This window comes from Schistocerca serialis, chromosome 3, assembly GCF_023864345.2.
Source record: "Schistocerca serialis cubense isolate TAMUIC-IGC-003099 chromosome 3, iqSchSeri2.2, whole genome shotgun sequence".
Taxonomy (NCBI): domain Eukaryota; kingdom Metazoa; phylum Arthropoda; class Insecta; order Orthoptera; family Acrididae; genus Schistocerca; species Schistocerca serialis.
This window is the reverse complement of record NC_064640.1, coordinates 89,817,097-89,835,285: the sequence shown is the minus strand read 5'-3', so window position 1 is coordinate 89,835,285 and position 18,189 is coordinate 89,817,097.

Genomic DNA, 18,189 nt, shown 5'->3' with positions numbered 1-18,189 from the left:
TGTAGAAATCTTTATGTTGCCAGTTGTCTATCAGGAAGGTTTGTGTTAGAATTGCAAGATCCTAGTTTGGCAGAATGTCTGTTGGTGTTAGATTAAGAGCACTTTATATTCCCTCTTTGGTCCACAAGACTGCTTTTATTTCTTTTTCTTCTGGTGTTCTTCTTACTTTAGTTGAGCTCTGCTCCCTCTTCCATTGAACTTCTTGGAAAACGAAATCTACATACTTTTATGTTTTCAAGGCAGAATTCTGGTTCTTGTGTGAGTTGTAGACCTTCAAACGGAATTCCTACTTTGAAAGCTTTTTTGTCGCCCAGTGTGTGCAGTTCTTCACATTCTAGTTGTCCTGCTATTCCATTCTTGTTGAATTATTTCATTACTGTATCAGTCGTGGTGGTTCTCTTCAAGTTACTGATATATAACCATGTTGCTGTTTCTGCTGCATGCATTTCTTTGTCTTTTTTGTACCCATTATGCCTTTATTATTACTCTGGTTTCTTCGCCTATACCTGCTCCTCCCTGCCACACTACTCCAGGATGGTTCCTATAGTTTATTAACCGGATTTAAGGTTTTATTATGTTGCTCATACGCATTGGTTTCGACTTGTGGCTAATTTTGTTGCTGTATATTGTCGTTCCCCCTGGTCCTACTTTGTTGTTATACTTAGGTTGTATGTTGTTCCCATCAGTTATGGTTTTCTCTGGTTCTAGGTGACTTTCCTTTTCTAGACTTTTCTTTACTTGCTCCTCTATTAATATCCCTAGTTGTTTTTTTTTTTCGAAATCGGTTATTTCCTTCATCTTATGCCTCAATTCTACCATTTTCGTGTTTTTTTCCGCAGTTTTCCAGATAGCTACCCACTCCGAAGATGTCTCCATTGAAGTTCTTCTCCGATCCAGTAGGTGTCTCTTCTGTCTGCCTCTGTCTGCTATGTGCTGTTTCATGCATTTCTCCAATAGGTGTCATTAGGTGTCCAACAGTCCACTGTCCGCTGTGTGCTGTTTCCTGCCTTTCTCCAACAGATGTCACTAGTTGTCTGGCAGTGCAGCTGTCTTCTTCCTTGTTTGTCTCGTCTTGTTGAATGTTCCTGACCTCTCTCGTAGGATTCCTATTATCCCCCTTCCTTTGCTTTTGTTTTGTTTTTCAAAGATCCTAAGCATTTCCTTATTTCACTTACTGCATCTAGTAATTCGTTCTTCATTTCCTTCTTCATATGTCATCCTTCTTCTGCCGCTTTTCCGATCTTAATAAGAGCTTTCTCAATACGTTGCACTGCCATCATTAATTTTTCTTGTCATACCTATAGTAACAGAACCTGATTTATCTTTATTCCATCATCTTCTACATATTTCTTTAAAATCATTGAATTTCAACTCACCATTAACAAATTCATGAAACCTATGAAATAAATTTATGTAATCTTGTCCGCAAAAATTAAAAAAATATGGATTATCTCTAAATAATTATTTTGGTATTTTTGAGTAAATTTGAGCTAAGAAAAATGATCTTAGTAAAATATGTATAGTAAATATAATGGAACTCAATCTTGATTTTCAAGAATGAAATTGTCAAAAACCAGAACTGAATTATTTTTACAACCATCTATCAGTATAATTTATTATTATTTTGTATAAATTCAGTAATTTTTTCATTAATTATGTCTTTTATTTTTTCACACCTTTCCATAAATTCTTGAAATTTTGATTGATCTAAACTTTTAGAATAAACATATAAACGATTAATTTTGTTCCAATATAAACATCTGCCTGCTAGAATATGATTATCAAAACCAGTTGGTCCTATTATTGTACATGAAATAGGATTTGGTAAAAGTTTGCTGTGTTTATTCTTTAATTTATTTTCTGGAATTCTTATTTTTACTCCTAATCTGTCATTTACTTACATGATTTATATTAATATAAATTAGTGGATTATTTCAACTCGATGATAATTAATATCTTCTAAAAAAAGATAAACTATTCCAATAAGAGAAAGTTACAAAAATTTATCACTAGTTGGTTTCCATATAACTTTTCTAATTCCAAATATTACATCAAAACATGATCACTAATGAAGAACAGATAGAAATTCCTGTTCGCCAATATGGTTTGAAAAAGTTAGAAAAATTTATTCAATCGATTGAACCTATAATATACATTAAAGAAGATAAAATTTTACTATCAAAAGTGATATTAAATTATTTGTGAATAAAGATCATTGTATTGGTAAAATCTTACGTTTAAATGATCAAATTATTCAAGCTAATGAAAAAACAATTTCTAATAATGTTCCTAAAATTATCCCTTTGAATTCATAAATATTAATTTTAATTTAGTTGATGGAATGTTTGTTAAACAAAATGATCATTTTGATGGAGAAACTAATATTATTTCTTCATTTAATCCAAATGCTGTATTTGAAGTAGCAATGATTTATGATGCAATTATCCTATAAATATACCAATATTGGGTTCTATTCAGAATTTAACAATTACTATCATGAAATAAAATGATTATTTGATTGACTTCAATGGTACTTGTGTAACAGTAATTTTAAAAATGAATTAATAGATTTTTCTCGACTTTATTCATTTCCTGTCAATGAGAATACAAAAAATAATTAAGTCTTGCAAATAAGGAACAGAATTTTCTATTTAGATTGGTGATGGTTAGATTCATGCCAATCATTCACAATTTTGATGTTATGCATACAGGTGGAAAGGATTTTTCAGCAGACCACTGTAAATCGAATTTTAAACTATTTGATAATTATGATTTAAAATTGTTTAATGTTATTACATTTAAAAAGGAAACAATATTTTATCTTGAACAGAATATAAATTTATTTCACCAACAACTCTTATTCGATTAATTTCTTCTATACAATTTGAATTAAATATGGAAAACCATATTGTTACCAATGATAAAATTTAAAACAAACATACTGAAGTACTTTATCTATTAGAATTATTTGGTGGGTTTTTTAATTTTAAAGAAGTAATTTGGGAAGGAAATTTAACAGTTATTTTCACTATGAGTTCAAGAAAAGATCAAGAAGATTCTATTCTTCCATGGAATACTAATAATGATAATAGTACACTTTTACAAGAAGGTAAAATTGTTGTGAAAAGAAAGGAAATTCGTGTTCCTGTTCTTGTATGTGAATTATAATATTAACTGGAACTATATCGTATTAAATTACAAAATATCCATCTAAAGATTGGCAGTAATGAAATGTTTCCTCAAGAATTATGGAATCTTGATCTACCGAATATTTTCTAAAAGCTTATGATGCTTTTAAAGATTTTAGAAGAATTACACAATTAAATAACTAAGTAAATGTGAATTAATTCAATTTTATTCAAAATTATCCAGTCTTTGGAACAAATATATATAGAAGAAAGAATTTTTTAACTACTCAGAAAACATCAAAGGAATTATGTCCATATTTTAATAGAAACACCCAGATCACACATCTGTGTGTATAATTCTGAGTGGTAGAAAAGAATTTAACTTGTGATTTAAACACGTAATTTTAATAGAAAATTTTTAAATACAAGAAAGACCAAAACATAAGAAAAAGTTATAGAAGCATTAACTTTATGTTAACATTTCCTTTTGAAGTATTTGTAGAAAGATAAATGAAATAAAAAGAAAAGATCTAGATTTTCAAAAATTAAAACTCTAATAAATGTACAAATTTTTTAAAAATTAAATTTTTAAAATTATTAGTATTTCCAAACTTTTAGTGTTTTCAATTTCAAAAAATTTGAAAATAAAAGTCTTTTTCTATATAAAGTAATGGAAAACAAAATGAATGTCAATGATAGCATTGGAAATATATTAAGTGGACTTAACACTTATAGTAAGAGTTGTGTAGAAGTGTTCACTATATTAACAGAACTGAAAACAAAAAACAGCTCTTACAATATACAAAAAGTTGAAACTTTTATAACTAATCAGTGAAACGTTCTATCAGTTTTAGATGATGAATGTAATATTACTCTTCTAGAGCGTTATACTATAATATTGTCGGAAGATGTAGATGAAATACAGAAAATTAGTGGATTAAATTTCATTTATTGAGGTATATGAAAGATTGGTTAAATTTTAGTTATCTTGTGTTTTTTAAATTTAGTTTTTTTAATATTAAGTTTTGATTTAAAAAAAGTTATTTTTTTAAATAAATGATAATTTCATTTGTGGGAACACATAAATTTTTAAATAGAGAAAAACAAATCCAAAATATTGTTTTTAAACCTGAAAATTTTTAAAAAATATGCTCTTTGCACCAGAAGTCTCATACATATACTACTCAGTGTCGCATGCCTCTAGGGGATTGGATGAATTTTAAAAAAATGTGCTCCACTTATGAAGTGAAAGCCCTTGCTGGTTTTATTTGGCAAGGAGAAGTATAAATATTGTTTGGAAGACAGTGCGTTTTTATTAGAAATGGATAACCAAGCCATAAGCTGGGTGTTTGCTAGACCACATGAGACTGGATGCATTGCTAGATGGGCTACTATCATTCTGGCGTTCAAGTTTGATTTATGTAATATAAGGGGTTCTCAAAATGTTTTTGGCAGATGGGTGAAGCTGCATATTTTAAAAGAATGAGGACAGTCAAATGAAGGATTCAGTAAAAGGGGAACAGGATCATATTGCCTGTGTTGCTTTGATTCTTACATAGATTTGTAGTTTATTTAGGATATTAGCAAGTTCCAAGTTCTTGACTCACATATTTGTGATCTTAAGTAAATTCTACACATGAATGAAGTGATACAACCATACATGTTACAAGACTGGGTGGTGTGCTGCGAATTGTGGGATTGAGGCTACCCAAAAATAGTTGCTCCAGACAAAGTGATCCAATTGTTATTCAAGTATTTCCATAAGTCTCCGGTGGGAGGCAACTTGGGGGTTGTATAAGTCACTGGAGAAAATTAGAGAGCTGTTTGTGGAGCCTGGAATGGATAATAGCAATCGAAAGAGAGTGGCTAGCAGTGAAGTTTGTGCCATTAGCAAACCTGCACAAGCTAGTAGTACAGGCTATTATTGTCTGCACCTATAAACAGACCATTCCAATATTGACTCAGCATATCCATACATATTCTGGTTTATGTGGCTGATTGATTCTGTGCTACACTCCTCCTTGTGATTGAGATATTCTTCTGGCCAGTACCATTCATTGTGAGTTTTTCGAGTAAGCTCATTCATTGTACACTTTGGCTCTGAATTTCTTCTTCTCTTTTGGTGATTTTCAAAGTGTGACATTATAGATGTAAATTTGCAATTTGTACACTCCTGGAAATTGAAATAAGAACACCGTGAATTCATTGTCCCAGGAAGGGGAAACTTTATTGACACATTCCTGGGGTCAGATACATCACATGATCACACTGACAGAACCACAGGCACATAGACACAGGCAACAGAGCATGCACAATGTCGGCACTAGTACAGTGTATATCCACCTTTCGCAGCAATGCAGGCTGCTATTCTCCCATGGAGACGATCGTAGAGATGCTGGATGTAGTCCTGTGGAACGGCTTGCCATGCCATTTCCACCTGGCGCCTCACTTGGACCAGCTTTCGTGCTGGACGTGCAGACCGCGTGAGACGACGCTTCATCCAGTCCCAAACATGCTCAATGGGGGACAGATCCGGAGATCTTGCTGGCCAGGGTAGTTGACTTACACCTTCTAGAGCACGTTGGGTGGCACGGGATACATGCGGACGTGCATTGTCCTGTTGGAACAGCAAGTTCCCTTGCCGGTCTAGGAATGGTAGAACGATGGGTTCGATGACGGTTTGGATGTACCGTGCACTATTCAGTGCCCCCTCGACGATCACCAGTGGTGTACGGCCGGTGTAGGAGATCGCTCCCCACACCATGATGCCGGGTGTTGGCCCTGTGTGCCTCGGTCGTATGCAGTCCTGATTGTGGCGCTCACCTGCACGGCGCCAAACACGCATACGACCATCATTGGCACCAAGGCAGAAACGACTCTCATCGCTGAAGACGACACGTCTCCATTCGTCCCTCCATTCACGCCTGTCGCGACACCACTGGAGGCGGGCTGCACGATGTTGGGGCGTGAGCGGAAGACGGCCTAACGGTGTGCGGGACCGTAGCCCAGCTTCATGGAGACGGTTGCGAATGGTCCTCGCCGATACCCCAGGAGCAACAGTGTCCCTAATTTGCTGGGAAGTGGCGGTGCGGTCCCCTACGGCACTGCGTGGGATCCTACGGTCTTGGCGTGCATCCGTGCGTCGCTGCGGTCCGATCCCAGGTCGACGGGCACGTGCACCTTCCGCCGACCACTGGCGACAACATCGATGTACTGTGGAGACCTCAGGCCCCACGTGTTGAGCAATTCGGCGGTACGTCCACCCGGCCTCCCGCATGCCCACTATACGTCCTCGCTCAAAGTCCGTCAACTGCACATACGGTTCACGTCCACGCTGTCGCGGCATGCTACCAGTGTTAAAGACTGCGATGGAGTTCCGTATGCCACGGCAAACTGGCTGACACTGACGGCGGCGGTGCACAAATGCTGCGCAGCTAGCGCCATTCGACGGCCAACACCGCGGTTCCTGGTGTGACCGCTGTGCTGTGCGTGTGATCATTGCTTGTACAGCCCTCTCGCAGTGTCCGGAGCAAGTATGGTGGGTCTGACACACCGGTGTCAATGTGTTCTTTTTTCCATTTCCAGGAGTGTAATTCTGGTAGTTTACGTTGTCTCTGCACTTATTACTGTAGTTTAGTCCTGTAAAGTTGTAGTTTTGACTTCATATCATTTGTCTTTGGACAGAATGTACCACAGATCTGAAAATTTGAACGCCATGTACTCATATATGTATAGATTGTCACTTGTGTGGTAGACATTTTTCTTCCATTTTCTGTAATATGATGTTACTTTTGGGAACATTGTAATTATGTTCTGTAAGACATGAATCTAAAACTATACTGCTTAAAGTTGTACTTGCTTCTTAAGTTGTTAATTTGAAGAAGAATAACTTCATTCTTAATTAATAGCCTGTTACTCACACTCATAGAGATCATTCAATCTTAAGCATATTGTTTAATTAGGCCTATAAACTGGTGTACTGAATACTTTTGTAGTTAATATGTTATGTATCGGATACTTCTATACATCTGAATTCTACTTTATGATGGTTAATATGCTTATACTTGTTGTATTTACTGTGTTTCATTTTTGCATTATGTTCATTTAACTTAGTTTATTGTGGTAAGATTTTTCTATGAAATTTGCTATTCATTTTTACATAACATTCACAGACACTTAAGCCTCATTCGTAGCAACCTTGAAAGAGACTTAAAGATTATGCTAGATTAGGCCATTCTGTATGAAGCTAGATATGTTAGAGCAACTTATAGACCAACTATAAACGAGAAGAACTTTGTTGTAATCAGAAATTTGTCAGATGGTATGTATTTCATTCTATACCTTCTGCATTCTTTTGTAAGCTAACATATACTCATGTTCATAGGGTAGTGATGATCATACAACCTAAAATTTACTTGTGATTTTGGAAGTTAACTTTGACAATCTATATTCTAACTTTTGACATCATTTTGTACACTATGTGGCAAACCTTATAGTAGGTTACAAGAGATTGTAAGCACATTGTTTCCATATTCAAGCTAAAATTTATAAAATGCAATTAATAGAATTATAAACAGCCGACCAGTTGCAATGGATAAAGAATTCTTTACCTAGGTTTCAACAAATTTAAATTTGTCTTCTTCAGAAGGTGGCCTAAGGACAATGAACATCATAGCTTACATTAGAAAGGTATGAAACTTAAGTCAAGAATAGATTTTAACACAAATTAAAGCGTTCTTGCATTACAAAAATATGAGAACGATGACTGGTACTTACAATTTTACATTAGTATGGACTGATGTATCGTCGCCGTTTTTACAAATGTCTGCAAGAACGCTCTAATTTGTGTTAAAATCTATTCTTGACTTAAGTTTCATACCTTTCTAATGTAAGCTATGATGTTCATTGTCCTTAGGCCACCTTCTGAAGAAGACAAATTTAAATTTGTTGAAACCTAGGTAAAGAATTCTTTATCCATTGCAACTGGTCGGCTGTTTATAATTTTATTATGTGGAACCGTTGCTGTTGTGCAGCTATGTTTAAAATACTAAAATGCAATTACTTTGTAAAATATTTTAGTTTCGATATTATAATCGATAAGTACCAGTTTTGAATGGACAGTTAAAATTATTTTTTTCACAAACATCTGAAATTACGAATTATTTACACACCTAAAATTTCTGTTATTAAGTACATAATCCTGTACTGTTTCCTATGTTTATTTCTGGATTCTTTTATGAAATAATAATTGAAATTAATATTGTAACGAAAACTAGTAGGAATTCTTATAGATATTATAATTAAATGTTTCCCTGAGATACCTAAGTCTCTTTTTATTATCTACAATAATCATCAAAGCAGATGAAATGAGTTAATATTTGTGCTGCAGCTGGGACTCGAACCCAGGTCTAGGCAGAAGTGCTAACCCTTACACTACCACAACACTGTGGTCAGCATTCCTCCATGAACTATCTAAGATAAATACCCTCCCCAACACAAACGTCAACTCATTTTCCCTTATATATTGTCACTACTGCTTCGATCATTATAGTAGATAATAAAAAGAGACTTAAATGTCTCAGGGAAACATTTAATTACAAGATCTATAAAATCAGCAATGGTACGAGGACAACCCATTATGTCCATTGCTGGGGTGCATGCAAATATGGGAGAACCCTGGCAGTAGTGACAATATATAAGGGAAAATGAATTGAAGTTTGTGTTGGGTTAGTTAGTTCATGCAGTAACATTGCTCACTGTGCTGTGGTAGTGTAATGGTTAGCATTTCTGCCTAACAAATAAAAAGATCTGGGTTCGAGTACTGGCTGTAGCAAAAATTTTTATTCATTTCATGTGCTTCTATCATTATAGTAAGAATTCATTTGTTAAGAAAAATTGTAAGAATGTGAGAGTGCTAAGCTGGCCTCTGATGTGATCATATGTATTTATGTATAATAGGTGTGAGGAATGTAATTTTGGCTTTGTTAATGTGAACAATCAAAATTCTGTATGATGTACTAAAATGTGAGAAAATCAGTGGAAAATATATGTAGATAAAAAATTGTGCAACAACAGTCTTCCAATTTATTTAGTTCAAACTTAGCTTCAAGAATCAGACCTCTAGAAAAGAAGAACTGGAGACATCTCAACATGACAAACTAAGTAAACTTGAAAGTTCATTGTATTCTTCACTCCTCTCAAATCATAAAATACTTCACTTATTAATTACTTTGATTGGGCAATGTTTAATGTGGACAATAGAAGGGAAAAGAAAGGAGAGGGGAGATTACACTGATCGATTTGATCTGTCCATCTTAAGGTAGCGGCCGGCAGTGACTGCGGGCAGTTCACTACTGCTGTTAGGCAAAGCAACGGAACATATGTCGTTATAACTGCTCGGCTGTCAGCACTTGTGACATCATCGCGACTGCCGCGTCTCGGCCGCTGCAGAAGCAGTCAAGCAGTTGGGCCACGACGTCCAGGTGTGTGATGACTGCAGAAATCAATGACGGGCTATATCGAAGAAAGGTTTTCATGATGACGACGACGAACAGTTAGTGGAGTATGTGAGCAGATACTATATACTGTATTATCATAAGCATACAGATTTCAGAAATGTGATGGCAAAGGATAAGGTGTGGAAGAAGATAGGAGAAGTAATGAAAAAAGATGGTAAGTGTTTTGCATACACACATTCATTTATTTATGTTTTTTTTCCTACTGTGGCAAATTGTACAATATGAAGGCTACAACAATGCTTCCATTCTTTCTGTCACTAAACGATTACAACAATAGTCTTTAAGAGTAGTAACAATAGTTTATTTCCTTTATTTGAGCCTTAGTTCTTTTCCAGGTTGTAATCATTGATTTGTAGATTCACAGAAGTAATTTCTAATTGTATCTCGTACTTGAAACCCTTCAGCTTGGTAGAATCCCCCTGTTTGGGACAGGGGAATAATGTTCTGTGGTAAACTCACGTCATGGTCAAGTTCATAAAAAGGTCGTCCTCTTTTTTCTAAATAGGCGTCCCTGAGGAGATTGTGTGGACAGCAACAAACTTGTAGGAGTTTGCCACTCGTTGATTTTATTAGTTCTATCGAACAGGCTGTTTATAAACTACCTTCCGAGGCTGCGGAAGAGGTTAGGAGGGAAGCTTGTCATGTGTTGACTGGGGCCCGTCCACCCAAGTGTAACATTACAGCAGCTGAGGCGGCTGCTTTACGTTCACTTAGCATGGATCCTGATATTGTTATTTTACCTGCGGACAAGGGTAACGCCACCGTTTTGTTGAACAAGCACGATTACATTCAAAAGATGCTGGTCTACTTTCTGATTCGGCGTATCGCAAAATCGGTGCTGACCCTACTAAGAGTGTTGAGAGAAAGACAAATAACCTCCTGAAGAAAAGTTCTTTGCCACAGGAGACCATCAAGAGTCTTAATTCTTACTGTGCTGTACCACCTAGATTATACGGCCTCCCTAAGGTCCATAAAGAGGCTGTGCCATTGAGGCCTATTGTTTCTAATATTGGTGCTCCGACATATCGTGTAGCTAAACATCTTGCTAGTTTGTTGAGCCCAGTAGTAGGTAGGTGTGAACACCACATTAAGAGCTCTGCAGATTTCTTACGTCGATTGCAGGGTTTGCGTTTGAATGACTCTGATATTTCAGTCAGTTTTTATGTTACTTTTTATTCAATGGTCAGTACTACGAACAGACTGATGGAGTTGCAATGGGAAGCCCGTTGTCATCTATTGTGGCCAATTTGTTTATGGAGGACTTTGAGGAACGTGCATTGGAGTCAGCGACCTTGAAATCTGAGTGTTTTTTCAGATATGTAGACGATACTTTTGGCCCCATGGTAGTGAGAATTTAAACCGGTTTTTGGAACATCTGAATTCAATCCACCCGAATATTCAGTTCACTATGGAGGTGGAAAAGAATGGATGCCTTCCCTTCCTTGATGTGTTGGTCAAAAGGAAGACTGATGGTACGTTGGGACATTCTGTTTATAGGAAGCCCATTCACACTGACTTGTATCTGAGAGCTGATAGTTGCCACCGTCCAGCTCAGCGTGAAGGAGTACTTCGCACCTTGGTTCACAGGGCCCACGTTAACTCAGACCCTGAAAGTTTGGCAGCTGAGCTAGCACATCTCGAAGTCACCTTTCGTCAGAATGGTTATAGTGAGAGGCAGATTAAACGTGCGTTGAGCCATCAGCCTTCTGTGCAACGGGAGAGTGACGATAACAACGAAGTGGCACCTAAGTCTACGGCCTTTTTGCCTTACGCAGGAAGCATTTCCAACAGGATTGGCCGTATTTTGCAGAAATATGATGTGAAATGTGTTTTTCGACCACCTACTAAGATTAAGGCCCTGTTGGCGTCCATAAAAGATGATCTTGGTTTGCGTAAGGCTGGGGTCTATCGTATTCCTTGTAGTTGTAGCATGTCATATATTGGTCAGACAATCAGGACTGTGGAAGAGTGGAGTATTGAACATTAGCGTCACACACGCTTACAACGGCCGAGCAAATCCGCTATTACAGAACATTGCTTTGACACCGGTCATCCTATGGAATACAACAACACGGAGATTCTGGCTTGCACGTCAAATTATTGGGTTAGTGTTATTAAGGAAGCTGTTGAAATCAGACTATCAAGCAACCTCATTAACAGAGATGGTGGATTTTGTTTAAATGCTGCTTGGAATCCGGCTCTGTCTCTCATCAAAAAAGAGAGGGACAGAATTACTGTTACCTCACCTGTTGATTAATAGTAACCATCGATATTTATGATGTTGGTTATCTTTGGTTGTGTTGACGCTTGTTCTGTGTGTGGTGTCTTCCTTGTTTCTCCTCTATGAACCGAGGTTTTAAATTTGCTTGTACGTTTTTCCTTCCTTGCATTTGTGCCTTGAGAATGGCAGGGTGTGCTCCTGTCGAAATATCGGCGGTGTTCGACGACGTCACCCAGCAGCAAACCCATAAGTTATTTGAAATATCGTTCCGTTTTAGGTAACCAGTGTAAGAAGAGCTTGAAAGACATGAGAGATAACTACTGGAAAACAGTTCGAAAAGAACAACTGCGAACAGGTTCTGCAGCACCAAGTTCAACAGGAAAATGGGCGTTGTTCAACAGACTAGGCTTTTTGAGAGAGATGTAGAAAAGGAGCGGTCATCTTTTTGTAGGGTTCCGCTAAAGGAGCCAACAAGTGTTGAAGGACTGTTATCTGATGAAGACAGACAAAATGCCAATGAATCAGGGCCTGACACTCCACACGCCATTGCTTCCTTGTCCTCTAGTGACGCACCTCCTGCCAACTCTTCCGTCTCAGCTCGCAGATACAGGAAAACACACTGGGATTCAATCAACCAAAGGGGCCAACAACGACTGGAATTGCTGCAGCGCTTGCCTAATAATCGGGAGCCAGAAGATGACGTGGGGCTGTTCATGAGAAGCATCGCAGCGTCCATTAGGAAACTACCATTTCACCTCATTAATAAAGCGAAAATTGACGTTTTAAGCTATGTTACGGGACTTGACAGTTCTTCAGAATAATCTCTTGTGTTACTACCTGTCAGCCTCAGTCCTTCCAGCTCGTCTTCCCTTTCATCCCCATTCAAACGAACTTCATCGGTTGGAGACGATATGTACACTTTCACCCCATTAATAAACGTCGAACCACAAGCAGGTGATACTACTTTTGAAAATAATTACTAATCACAATGCAAAGATAATGTAAAAATAAACAACAAACTGTACAGGCCCTGAGTCGTTTCCAAATAAACCTATTATTTTAATAGAAATTTATGTTATTTCATAGAGATACAAAATTATCCATTTTAAACCATTATTGATGAATATGTATGTTTTTACAAAGCTACTTACCGTAAAGTCACTGCCATTTCTTCGTCGGCGTCTATTGGAGTTTGCACTGCACTGGTAGCTGTTCCTGCTATATCTTCTTTCACCAGACTTAAAACAAAATCGAACTGAGATGAGTTAAGTCTAAAGCAATTTCTGAACCTCTCTTCATCGTTTCGCAAGTGACCGTTTACTAAGTTAGCATAAATTCCTTCACTTTTCCGTGTTTGGAAAATGCTGTGGGGACAAGATCTTGTAAGCATTGCAATAATTTCCTCTTCTTCTTCCTCGTCCACCAAAAAATGTAGAATGGTATTAGCATCCATGTTGCGAACTCGCATGCGTGTTCCTTTCACTTAGGTAACTCACTGAGTGGCGTGGCCGCTGCCGTCAGCAGTCTCAACGAAATACACAGGCAGTGACGGTTGGCAAATATGGCTGGCAGTTCCTGCCCGCCGCTATGGTGGACAGTCGCAGCGAAATAGTACTTTTAGCTGGCTGTCTATCTGAATGTCTAGGAATTTTGTATGTGTGGTTTCATAATTCCTTGTTGTTGTTGATCTCCATTCCAGGAACTTTGAATTTTTTATTTACTCTCTGAAACTGTGTGACGTTAGTTTTTAAAAAATTTAGGGTTAGGCTATTTGTTGTGAACCATTTGTGTACTTGTTTAGTGACTGTCAGGGCTCTGTTCTGCACTGCAGGGTTGGAATCCTTGATCAGAATACTCATATTATCTGCAAACGTGACTAGTTTTGCTCTGTCAGTAATTATAATCGGTAGATCATTAATGTAGATCAGGAAAATCAGTGGCCCAAGGATCGAACCCTTTCGGACAGAATTTTACATTCCTTCAAACTGAGTTTACTGTTACACTCGCATCCATTGAGAAAACTCTTTCCTCTCTGTTGTGTAGATTAGATTCTAGCCATGTCAATGCTTTGCCTTTGATGCCGTAGTGTGGAAGCTTTTTTAGCAATGTAATATGTTCTACGCAGTCGAAACCTTTAGCAAGGCTACAAAAATCCCCATTTCATATATTCTGAGATTTAATTCACCTAGAGTTTCATCTGTTAGGCTAAATAGAGCTGTTTCTGTGGCGAATCCCTTACAAAAGCCAAACTGAGTAGATGTTAGTAAGCCATTTTGTGTCAAATGGCCACAAATCCTATCGCAAACTACTCTCTCAAATGCCTTTGAGAACAATCGCAGCAAAGAGATGGGCCGATATTGGATGGTACATTCTGTGCTTCGCTCTTGTGGATGAGCATCAATATTACATATTTAAGTCTTCTGGAAATGTCCCAGTTTTCATAGTCTGGTTACATAAATAGCATAATATGGGACTGATTAAATCTGCTCATGATTTTAGAATTGTATTTGATATTACATCGTATCCAGAAAATCCAGAGCTTTTCAGTAATCTCACAAATATTTCAGTTTCTGTAGGAACTGTGCATTTGCAATGAAGTGCTGTATTTGGCGTTATTTGAAAAATCCGTGGAGTCTCTGGTTGTTCAGATTTTGTGTTCCTATTTGTCTCACTTTTTATGATGTTCCATATGGTTTTTATTTTATTGTTAACTTGCTGATTTTTTCTGCATAATGGATTTGTCTGGCCTTCCTGGTTACACATGTTAGAATTTTACAGCACTTTTTTGTAAAATAGTTTCACTGTTAGATTTGTACTAGCCCTTTGTTCTATATACAGGTCTCTCTTTTTAGCACAAAATATTTTGATGTCAGCTGTTATCCACTCTTTCCTTCCATAACAGACTGATTTCATTTCAATCTGTCTGTGGAGGAAGCAGGCTTCCAAATTTTTGAGAAGTAAGTCCAGGAATGAACTGAATTTCTCACTCATTGTAACTACCTTGTGCGCTTTCTTCCATTGTTCACGGTGCAAACTGTACCTAAACAAGGTAATAGATTCAGTATTTGTTATTCTAATGCGTTTAACTTGGGTGTCATCATTTATTGTTTTTCTACTGGCAAGTTTTAATGTCATCAGTTCAGTATCATGATCAGACAGACCATTTATTATGGTGTATGTTTTTACGTCATTGTAATTTGTGGGATCTAGGAACAGATTATCAAGCATGGTCTTGCTGCACCCATATACTGTTGTTGGGAATGAAACCATGGAGCCGCACGAAGTGGCCGCACGATTTGAGGCACCATGTCAAGGACTGCATGACCTCCCCCACTGGAGGTTCTAATCCTCCCTCAGGAATGGGTGTATGTATTGTTCTTAGCATAAGTTAGCTTAAGTTGTGTGTAAGTCTATGGACTGATGACCTGAGCAGTTTGGTGCCTTGGAAATTCACACACACACTGACACCATTGGGAGTAGGTTGAAAGTTGAGAACAATGATTCCAGTTACTTACGATGGTTACTATTTGAAAGAAAATTAAGGTTAAAATCGTCACATACTATAATCTGACTGTTATTCCTAAAAAGTTTTGTAAGAAGTAATTCTAACTGTGAGAAGAACTTTTTGATGTTCCTCGCAGTTGTCTTGTAAAATGTAATTATTATGAGGAACTGAGTTTCCAGTTCTAATTTGACAGTACAGCATTCAAAATATTGTTCAATACAGTACTGAGCTACCTCTATGGTTTGTGATCTAAGAGTATTGTGCATATACACTGCCACCCCATCTTCTGTTAAGTTGGTGCTGCAGTAGTGAGAAACAATCCTATAACTATTTGAATATATTTCACTGATTTCTGTAGCTTCCAGGTGATGTTTAGTTAGGTAGAGCACATCAGCAATAGTTTCATCATTGTCAACTGTTTCCTCTTCCTTATTGAAGAGGCTTCTTATATTTGGATGAAATATTTTTAAGCTATTCAGGTAATCTGTTGTACTTCTGACAAGTTTCTTAATGTTAAATTCAACATGAGTTAAGTTATTATTAAAGGGTACAACTTCTAGTCTGTAACTTTGCCAATCCTCTAGTTTAAACAGACTTTCCTGGAGTATTAACTACTACAGGAATATGCTACAATGGCGAATAGTCACTATTTCTCTTTGTTGTTCTGGGAGATACAACACTTTTTATAACTTCTCTTGCATCTGACGTGGGAGAACTATATGTGATTGTTTCGACTACTTTTTTTAGTTATGAACTATTTCCCAAGACCATTCAAATGAAGGCCATTTGTGGTATGGAATCTTTGGCCTAAACTATTGATATGCAGAACATTCACATTTGCAAACTGACTGCATATGAGGAGGGACCCAAAAGTAACCGGAATCGTACTGCTGCACATCGTGTACTTGTAGTAGCAGGTTGCCCCACCAGAGGGTTGTAGTAGGAGCTCTGCTGAGTCATTCTGCCACGCAGCGTCACCCAACAGTGAGAAGTGTGGTTTCTTTGGCAGTTCTTTGAGTGCGCGTACAGTGCAGACATGACACGAGGAAATGGCTAGTTCTTACAAACAACGTGTGGCAGTCAAGTTTTGTTTCTTGCTCGACAAGAACGCAGCAGAAACTGTTGCAATGATTCAGACAGCCTACAAAGGGCATGCTCTTAGTAAAACGCAAGTGTATGAATGGTTTCCTCGGTTTAAAAAGGGAGAAATGGTGGTTGAATATCCGCCTTGTTCCAGTCGACCTTCAACTGCTCGAAGCGAAGACAAAATCCGTGATCTAATCAGTGAAGATCGACGCAGGACAATCGACCAAATAGAGAACTTGTCCGGGTTGTCCTGGAGCGCAATTCAGCGCATCTTGACCATTGATTTGGGGATGCAAAGAGTGGCAGCAAAATTCGTGCCAAAGCTTCTTACCGGAGATCAAAGGGATCGTCGTGTTCAAGACTGTCTCGAAATGAAGGACACGTTCAAAGATGACCCACATTTTTTCAACAAAATCATTACAGGTGATGAGTCATGGTGCTATGGGTACTATCCAGGAAGTAAACAACAGTCATCACAATGGAAGTCACCTGGCTCACATCGACCAAAAAAATCTCGACAAATGAATTGGAATGTGAAAGCGATGTTGATTTTGTTTTTTTTTTTTGACGTCAAAGGGATCGTACCCGCTGAATTTGTCCCTGAAAACAGTAAACCAACAATTCTATTTGGAAGTTACGAAACGGCTTCGCAGAAGTTTGTCGCGAAAACAACGGCTTTGTGGGATTCTGGCGTGTGATTCCTGCATCACGACAACGCTCCCGCATACACGGCTCTCAGCGTTCGCCAGTTTTTGGCCTCAACGAAGACGACTACCTTGACCCACGCGCCCTAATCGCCGGATTTAGCACCCTCGGACTTCCTCCTATTCCCGAGGATGAAAAGAGACTTGAGAGGGAAGCGTTTTACGGATGTGGAAGACGTAAAACGCAGTGTCATGAAAGTGTTAGCAGGTATCAAAGAGGACCAATTTAAAAGGTGCTTCGAACATTGGAATAAATGTTTGGACAAATGTATTAATGCTAATGAAGAGTACTTTGAAGGAGATTAAATTTGTATTTTAAAACAATAAAGTATATGTTTTCTACAAAGAAATTCCGTTTATTTTTGGGTCTCCCCTCGTATGTTTGAGAACTGTTCATTTGTAGCAATGATCTCTTTGTTCGCACATGACCAGGGCGATAGATAATATCAGTGTAGAATATAACGTTTGTGTGTCCCAGATAAGTCAAGCACTTCTTTAGTTCTTGTCAGGCTACTGAAGTTTCATGGTGCTGCTCTGTGGAAAGTACATTTGTTGAATTGTTGAACAATACTTTTGCATCCATTTTTGCAATTCTCAGGCGATGTTTCTATGATGTGATAATTATTAACAATTGTGTTGGGGGCACACATGAAGAATAAGATGCCAACATGTACAATGATCAACCATAATCTTTTTCATCTTGCTTGGGTGAAATGTACCTATTGCGTTTATCTAAACTGGAGGCAGCTGTTATTGTTCCTCACCCTAAATGTTTGAGAAACTGTAATTATTCCATACATAATTTTGGCTTGTGCAGTCTAGCAGCTTCGTGTAATCTGCCAGGGAAGGGAAGTAACGCGAGATGTGACAGTTTCACTGTGTTCTTCCTTCTTTTCTACAGTCATCTCAGCTGAAAGCTGTCAATTTTGATTTTAGAAAAAAATTACCTATTTTCAAATATGAAACAGTTAGCAGAATTCCCAATCAGTGAAATCTACAATGGGCAGAACAAAATCACCAGAGGCAA